Source organism: Ornithodoros turicata, chromosome 2 (assembly GCF_037126465.1).
Source record: "Ornithodoros turicata isolate Travis chromosome 2, ASM3712646v1, whole genome shotgun sequence".
NCBI classification, from domain to species: domain Eukaryota; kingdom Metazoa; phylum Arthropoda; class Arachnida; order Ixodida; family Argasidae; genus Ornithodoros; species Ornithodoros turicata.
Window position 1 is genome coordinate 102,415,749 of NC_088202.1, and position 9,482 is coordinate 102,425,230.

At 41.4% G+C, this 9,482-nt stretch overlaps 1 long non-coding RNA gene across 1 annotated transcript; it reads right to left on the reverse strand.

The window, feature by feature from the left end:
- Positions 1–3,960: 3,960 nt before the first annotated feature.
- Positions 3,961–5,391, reverse strand: LOC135383907 (uncharacterized). Its single transcript, XR_010420141.1, has 2 exons — positions 4,202–5,391; positions 3,961–4,079 (listed from the first exon to the last, which is right to left on the reverse strand). It is a non-coding gene; the product is annotated as an uncharacterized LOC135383907 (long non-coding RNA).
- Positions 5,392–9,482: the final 4,091 nt, after the last annotated feature.

Sequence of the window (9,482 nt, forward strand, 5' to 3'; positions counted from 1 at the left end):
GATAGACTTACAAACAGGTGACCGGGTACTCGACGCACCTCTCAGTAAGTGTGTCCACTCCCGTTCGCCGCTAGGGTGTCGCTGAGATCAAGAAATACGTCGCTCTGGTGTTCCGTAAACTTTTGTCGGGATCTGTACAGGTATTTTCTATCTTTCCTTCTCGCGGTAGTTGTTATTAAAGCACCTGTGTCGCAATATTATTGTGTTATAATTTTGTTAACAGCTGGATCATTAAAGTGCCACTCTTGTATAGCGCTCGAAAAAGCCGAACATTCTAGATTTTCAAGATTACATCCCGGGTTCGAAAATATACCTTCAGGGAGATATAAAGTTATTATACCGTTTATACCTCAAAAGGTATGCGCCCTGGGACCGTTTATACCCTAAAAGGTATAAATTTTGCTGAGAAATATTGTGTTAAAGTTAGACCAATGTACTTGTATGAGGCAGCAGCGATACGAGTGCAGAGAGGTAGTAACATTTCTAGTTATCGTGCTTACTGCGGGAGAAACAAAAATAAGAACACTTAGTGATGTTGAGGCGAAGTTTCCATGAGAAGATGGCGTTTACTGCAGAAGATTGGAATCCGTCGGAGACCTCACGTGACGGTATAAGACGCAGTCATCACAAACAATCGGATATCTGAGGAAATATTGCGAGGCAGGTCATTTGTGAAGATGAGGAGAAGTATAGAGGGCCTATAGAACTGACACTTGTGGTACACTGGAGGTGACGTTAGCGGGGTTAGATTCCTGTGAATTAACATGACATGACTGAAGTCGGTCGGGGACAAAGCTTCTGATCCAAGTGAGTATGGCCGGTGATAAATTAAGGCACGACAGCTTATAAAGGGGAAGAGAAATGGGGACCGTGTCAGATACTTTGGCGAAATCCAGGAAAATTGCGTTGGTTTGTATGAGATTATCCATGAGATTTGATGTCATGAATGAATCCTGCCAATTGCGTTTCGCATGCATATCCCTTGCGAAAACCGGAAATCGAAAGAAGAAACCGTTCGATTCAAGGTGTGCGGAAACGTTTGAGTAAATGATATGTTCCATGATTCTACAAGGTATGCTTGTTAAATAAATGGGTCGATAGTTGAGGAGGTCACCGGGATCGCCTTTTTAAAAAAACTGGAATGACCCTCCCAAGGCACCAATCATGAGGAACGGTACCGGTGGCAGGTGACTGTGAAAAGATGGTAGATAAGTACATGCCACTGACGAATTTGGTATTTTTGAGCACTTTCGAATTGATTCCATCTGGACCAGCAGCTGAAGAGGCTTCGAGGCCGTCAATGATCTTAACCCTTTGCCCTTTTTTACCCTTTGCCTTTATAATCGACTCTGCTATTGGTGAGTAGGGGAAGGGGGCGCAAGTTGAAACATTTTTTGAGAAAAGCTTCCTAATTCGAAACGTAGTTGTGGGTGTAGGCGTTTCAGTGCACTACAAGCACTGTTGATCCCTTTGGATACGGTGGAATAAAAATGACGGGAATATTTCATGACAATATGGTCAACAAACTTTCATACGCAAGAGGAGGCAGAGTATTTCAATATGCCCCAACCTTGGTGTACGCAGCAACAGACTACAGGTGTGTTCAAACAATAGGGTATTGCATAAGGCAGGAACCATGGATTTGCAGTTCAGTCATGGCAAACGTATAATAGGTATTTGTTACTACAATCCCAATGAGTCTCCGGCGCCGCCTTGCTCATCTTGGCTACCGAGAGCTTTCCCTCGCGGTGCTACTTGGCCCTACATAGCACGCTGAAGTCACGTCTGCGCTGACACGATTCCTTCGGGAATCTAAACTCCTGGGCATTCTCTGATACGTCCTGTGCACAACGATTAGTAAAGGAGCTGTTACTTCTGTATTTTTTCATAATTTTCTGTATCTCAGCTGCTTGTATCTGCCTTTGTTTGCTTGAAAGCTTTAGGGAATAGCAAGCCCACATCGTGGCTAACCTTTCCCTTCTCTCTTTTTTTTTTACTTTGCATTAAACATGTCACCCCCCCCCCCCCCCCCCCCCAATGTGACCAGCCTTTGCAAACGCACTGAACCCACTCCTGGTTCGGTTCGTACTTCTGATGTCACACCAGACAGTAATATTCCACGAAGCCATCCACAACAGTATTTGAGCGCCGTTTATTCTTGAACGTCCTAGGCTTTGCTCTGCTCAATGTTTGCTGTGTCTCGTTTTTCCTTACGACGTACATACCACCTTTATGTTTCCAAGTTCAAGCACTTGTTGCAATTTGCCTCGTAGCGGCTTGGGAAGCGGCGGCTAGTTTGCGAAGTTAACACTGCGAAAGAAGGACCTACAAGTACGTCCTAACTTTCGTGCTTATTGTGCAAGTATTCTCGAGCACACAGACAATAATTGTAGTCCGATAAATTTTGCTTTGGAGGCCAGGAACCACTTATTGTTGTCTCGGAGGCGATCCGCTCTACGCAGCACCGTGACGCTGTTCTGAATGGAGCGGAAGTGTGGGAAGATGCTACCGTCGAAAGGTAGAGCCTCAGCTGTACAGGGTGTCCACCCTAACTGCAGAAATGATCGCTGACACGTGGCGCTGCGAAAGAAAAACTGACAGCTCTCCTATGACGTTTGTGTTACAAATGGGCTGACCTTACAATGCAGCACCTGTTTGTAACACAAACGTCATAGGAGAGCTTGGACAGCGCTATGCGTTACAGATCATTTCTACAGTTATCGTGGGTATCCTGTAAATAAATGCGAGCACGCGGACAAACCGATGGACATGTAGTCGGCTGTGCGACTTTCGGTCTTTCAAATTTTCTCCTCTTCGTTTTTTTTTTCTTTTTTTTTCTGTAGTTTTTTGTGCAGTGCATTGCGAGAAAAAACTATCTGAGCTCAACTACAGCATATGTCCGCGTGTACGATGCAGCAGGATAACATGCCTGTGTGAACTTACATAAGCCCCTTAGAAAGTAAAGGGCCGGCCACCCTCATGGTGGTCAAAATGAAAAGAACATACCAAGCTGGTTTTCTTTGTGCATTTGAAATAAAAGAGGTAAAAACAACCATACTGACGTCGTATTTAAAAACTGCCAATAGGTGAAAAACGAGTCGAACTCTCTGTTTGCGCTTGCTCTTTGCCGTGCTCTTTGTTCCACAGACACTTTACTCTAACGGCGACATGGTAGCATGGCGGCGGTGAGTGATGACACGATAACGCGCCTTTTACATAAAGACTCCGGGCTCAGAATCGCACCATTCCAATCGAACTACAGTGAAGCGCCTTAGCTGATTAACGTGTATTCGCGTCTCCTGACTGGAAATCAATAATTTTGATGACTTAAATGACTTAGGCCAAGGTAGCAGGCTTGGATGACTGTTATATTCCTGCCGAGATTCTGCGAACAACCCGGCGGTTTAGTTATCCACCCCGACATGAGCTACGTGCGGAGACAGTCAACTCAAACCGGTAATTCATGGTTATGCTCCTGTCGTAACCACTACTGATCTGGTCTTTCCCCCCATATCGCGCAAAATCTTTCAAAATCTTGAACGACCGTTGACGTTTTCGTCTCCGCTTCAAGCACTGTACCACACAAACGGAAGTGTGCTTTAACCTGCCTGTTGTGCTTCATTCCTACCCTTGGAGCCTCTACCAGTAGTAATAGGTGGTGGTCAGGCTCGACCCTAGGTGCCTGGTTCGAACCCCCACAGCGTCTGGGCCGACTTCACTCGCGTGTTTTTTCCCGCGCCCGGAGGACGGCGCTCGGGTGGAAGGTTGTCCGTGCGCTTATCGGTGGGGTGAGGGCTGCGTGCGCGCTTACCCTCGCACATTTTTCAGCCTGGGCCGACTTCTTCCGTCATTTTTCCGCCTGGGCCGACTTCAGTCGCAAATTTTTTCCCGCTACAACAGGTGTGCAGTGGGCGGTTTACATGCAAGTATAGACATGCAAAGGATAGCCATACACAAAACTACAAGTTGAAATATATTTATTAATGCCAATAGTGCTGAGAATTGTAATGCCAATAGCAGTGCCAATTGCGATGCCAATCAGGTGAAGGAGAAAAACACAGCCGAAAAACCTTCACCACCTGAAACAGAAGAAATAAAAACACAAGACGGTACATGTAAAGAATATACATAATTTATTCACTATATCCAGTCATCAGATTCTGAAAGAAAACATAATATCAACATTCATCACATTGCTTACCAATTGTTCACTTACGGTGCCCCGCACCAACGACCTGAAAGATAACTTATTATAATATGAAACTACATTCGCATTCCATAATACATACAGTACTGAGGCCACACCGGATAATCTGGAAAAAGACACATTTTAATATCAACACACTGCCATTATAGCAACAATAATCTGAATTAATATTCTACTTCCAATAATACATGCATTGTGGCGGTGGACCCCAATAATCTGAAAGAGAATCTCCTTTATTATCATATTCTACTTTCATTAATACATACAATACTGCGGCCATATTGGTCCACCATAATGGAGCTTTAATTACAAGTTCTGATAGATGTATGTAATTAATTGTGAACATCAGATACCCTGGAAGACCATGGGACACGAACGACAAGAACGACACGAACACAAGAGGAAATAAAATATATAACACCACATTTAATCAAAGAAGATATTCTTAACCAAACCACAGAGGAGAATAATCTATCATTTTAACTATCATAAAATCATCCTCGTGACTTAATCTAATCGAACACCATACAATTTTCGTTCTAAGAGACACTAGACACCTTACTTTGTTTTATGAATTCAACACAGAAAATATGTAAAAAAAAAAGAACTTCACCCCATAGCACGCTCCTAGCCAACAACCAGCTCTGATAATATGTGCACTGATTTGTTGAAGACGGGAGGCGTACGCCTGTTTTGTGACAGTTATGAACACTTCCAGCGCAATAGGGAAGATAAGTGGATTATTACAACAATACGCAACTTTTAGTTAATCAATTTCTTATTAAGTGAATAGCACAGACATAAGGAAATAATGAGCAACATCACAATCAATGGCTAGCATTAATAGAGAGCCAAACCTGCAGATGCCTGCAATAGCGAAACAATCTATCAAAACAAGAAACATGACGAATTTAATACTGCGAATAGCACAGACTTAACCCTGAAGAACACAGGAACACTCTAAGCGGCGCCACGTAAACAACAAGAGAGGAAATAATCTATCATTGAACCATCATAAAATCATCTTCGTGATTTAATCTAATCGAACACCATACAATTTTCATTCTAACGAACGCTACAAACCTTACTTTGATGGAGACATCCAACACCCAGGCACCATGAGAAGATCTGTTTTTCTTCAAAGCCCGGAGACATATTATCTCTCTGTCTATACGGCCAAAGCACTGCGCATGCTTTATCACTCAAAGGGTTGGGGGCTATATTCCTTTTCCTTAAGCAAACAGGGCGCTCTCGAGGTCAGATAAGATAGTACAAAGGCGATATATTTTATTGTGCAGCGCAAATAGTTGCCGATATTATTCGTGGGGATCACTGTGTTTTCGCATCCTTTCCTTGAAAGGGAAGTCTTTCGTCAAAGTGAATGACATAGTAGACTAAGTTTGTACAGAGGTAATATTTTTTATTGAACATGTAGAGAAAGTCCAAATTATTAAATGCTAGCAACAATACTCAATCAAAAACAATGAGAAACAAACTTAATTACATCAATTTTGTAATATCTTGAAAGTTCTATATAGATGAACTTGGGGCTATATTCCGTCTTCCAGCAAACAGGGCGCTCTGGAGGTCAGTTAAGATAGTACAAAGTTCATATGTTTTATTGTGCAGCGCAAATAGTTGCCGATATTATTCGTGGGGATCACTATCTTTTCGCATCCTTTCCTTGAAAGGGAAGTCTTTCGTCAAAGTGAATGACATAGTAGACTAAGTTTGTACAGAGGTAATATTTTTTATTGAACATGTAGAGAAAGTCCAAATTATTAAATGCTAGCAACAATACTCAATCAAAAACAATGAGAAACAAACTTAATTACATCAATTGTGTAATATCTTGAAAGTTCTATATAGATGAACTTGGGGCTATATTCCGTCTTCCAGCAAACAGGGCGCTCTCGAGGTCAGTTAAGATAGTACAAAGTTCATATGTTTTATTGTGCAGCTCAAATAGATGCCGATATTATTCGTGGGGATCACTATCTTTTCGCATCCTTTCCTTGAAAGGGAAGTCTTTCGTCAAAGTGAATGACATAGTAGACTAAGTTTGTACAGAGGTAATATTTTTTATTGAACATGTAGAGAAAGTCCAAATTATTAAATGCTAGCAACAATACTCAATCAAAAACAATGAGAAACAAACTTAATTACATCAATTGTGTAATATCTTGAAAGTTCTATATAGATGAACTTGGGGCTATATTCCGTCTTCCAGCAAACAGGGCGCTCTCGAGGTCAGTTAAGATAGTACAAAGTTCATATGTTTTATTGTGCAGCGCAAATAGATGCCGATATTATTCGTGGGGATCACTATCTTTTCGTATCCTTTCCTTCGTCAAAGTGGATGAAATAGTCGGCTAAGTTTGTAGAGAGGCAATATTTTTTTATTGAACATGTAGAGAAAGTCCAATGATAGCAACAATACTCAGTCAATCAAAAACGAGAAACAAATTTAATTTCATAAATTTTTGTAATATCTTGCAACAGAAAGTTCTATATAGATGAACCACACAGAAAAATCAAATGTGAAACACAACTGAGAAATATGAGACATTCCCAACTCAGAGATTATTTTTACTGATGTCAATCGAGTGATCAATTGAAACAAATACAAGACAATAATTATTTCAGGCAGTAACTTTCTAAGCAAGCGAGAAATATTTAAAAGTTTTCCTATAGAGGAAATCGACAGACACAATTAATACATCATGCATACATAATGGCCCAACTCATAGAATATCAATCGAACCTGAAACAAAGTCAAAACAATAATTAATTCACTGTTGTGATTGACACTGATCACTGATGATTGTGATGTTTCTCATTATTTCCTTATGTCTATGCTATTCACTTAATAAGAAATAAGTACATCATCATCCCATTTATGTGTGTGTGTGTGTTCATAAGAAATTGATTAACTAAAAGTTGCGTATTGTTGGAATAATCCACTTATCTTCCCTATTGCGCTGGAAGTGTTCATAACTGTCACAAAACAGGCGTACGCCTCCCGTCTTCAACAAATCAGTGCACATATTATTAGAGCTGGTTGTTGGCTAGGAGCGTGCTATGGGGTGAAGTTCTTTTTTTTTACATATTTTCTGTGTTGAATTCATAAAACAAAGTAAGGTGTCTAGTGTCTCTTAGAACGAAAATTGTATGGTGTTCGATTAGATTAAGTCACGAGGATGATTTTATGATAGTTAAAATGATAGATTATTCTCCTCTGTGGTTTGGTTAAGAATATCTTCTTTGATTAAATGTGGTGTTATATATTTTATTTCCTCTTGTGTTCGTGTCGTTCTTGTTGTTCGTGTCCCATGGTCTTCCAGGGTATCTGATGTTCACAATTAATTACATACATCTATCAGAACTTGTAATTAAAGCTCCATTATGGTGGACCAATATGGCCGCAGTATTTTATGTATTAATGAAAGTAGAATATGATAATAAAGGAGATTCTCTTTCAGATTATTGGGGTCCACCGCCACAATGCATGTATTATTGGAAGTAGAATATTAATTCAGATTATTGTTGCTATAATGGCAGTGTGTTGATATTAAAATGTGTCTTTTTCCAGATTATCCGGTGTGGCCTCAGTACTGTATGTATTATGGAATGCGAATGTAGTTTCATATTATAATAAGTTATCTTTCAGGTCGTTGGTGCGGGGCACCGTAAGTGAACAATTGGTAAGCAATGTGATGAATGTTGATATTATGTTTTCTTTCAGAATCTGATGACTGGATATAGTGAATAAATTATGTATATTCTTTACATGTACCGTCTTGTGTTTTTATTTCTTCTGTTTCAGGTGGTGAAGGTTTTTCGGCTGTGTTTTTCTTCTTCACCTGATTGGCATCGCAATTGGCACCGCTATTGGCATTACAATTCCCAGCACTATTGGCATTAATAAATATATTTCAACTTGTACTTTTGTGTATGGCTATCCTTTGCATGTCTATACTTGAATGTAAACCGCCCACTGCATACCTGTTGTAGCGGGAAAAAATTTGCGACTGAAGTCGGCCCAGGCGGAAAAATGACGGAAGAAGTCGGCCCAGGCTGAAAAATGTGCGAGGGTAAGCGCGCACGCAGCCCTCACCCCACCGATACGCGCACGGACAACCTTCCACCCGAGCGCCGTCCGCCGGGCGCGGGAAAAAATACGCGAGTGAAGTCGGCCCAGACGCTGTGGGGGTTCGAACCAGGCACCTAGGGTCGAGTCTGACCACCACCTATTACTACTTCTACCGGTTCGAACCATTATTGTTCCCTTCCGGAGCTGAACCGGAACTGAACCCTTATCGTCGGATCTAAACCCGAACCGAACCGATAAAAGTTTTGGTTCGACTCTCTGTGTTGGGGTAGTTGAAGTCGCCAAGGAAAATAATTTCGCGTTGGGGTGATTACACGCCACAAAGTTGATGGCGTCAAAGAATTCGGGGATGAAGGAGCTCATACCAGGTGGGCGGTAGCAGACACCGATTAATAAGTGAAAGAAAATGGCCCTCAGAAATACCCAGATAATTTCCAATGTACAATTAGGCACAGTCAGTACATTTACCAGTACTATTGTCCACACAACATAGTCAGGTGACAAAGGCACTTGTTCAGTTCCTGCGGATCTGTGGCCTTCTGAGTGACCTGTGATCAATTTCGTGGTTGTTTTCCTTTTTGTTTGTTTTCATTCTTTCTTTGCTTTCGTTTTTTTTTCTTTCTTTGCTGGGAATAGCAAGCCACCGTAGCGCAGGCTAACCTTTCCCTCCTTTTTTTATAATAAACATATCCCCCCTCCCCCCTAGTACTATTGTGCCAGTACTCATCAATGATTTAAATTCTGTATTACAGTACTCTAATATTCTTTTGTTTGCGGATGAGTTTAAGCTGTTTCGTTGTATTTGTTCTGACGAAGACTCCGCTTTACCGCAAAAGGACGTTGATCCTGTGAGTACATGGTGTTCTACAAACTGTACGTCTATCAATGCTGCGAAGACCAAGGTGTTAAGGTTGAGCACCAAACGTCACGATATAGCTCATGATTATACGGTGGGTGGCATACATATTGAAAATGTATCTTTCATTCGGTGACCTCGTTGTTATCGTGGACCGTGACCCTTTAACTCTTTCAAGCGCGGTGGTATCTGCACGTGACCACCTTTTCAAAAAAAATTCCCGCTCTTGCGCGGCAGTTCTGCTCAGCTACCACCACAAAGGCTGCTCCGGATGCTTCTCTCTCATTACTCCAGATGGCACCAGCTTC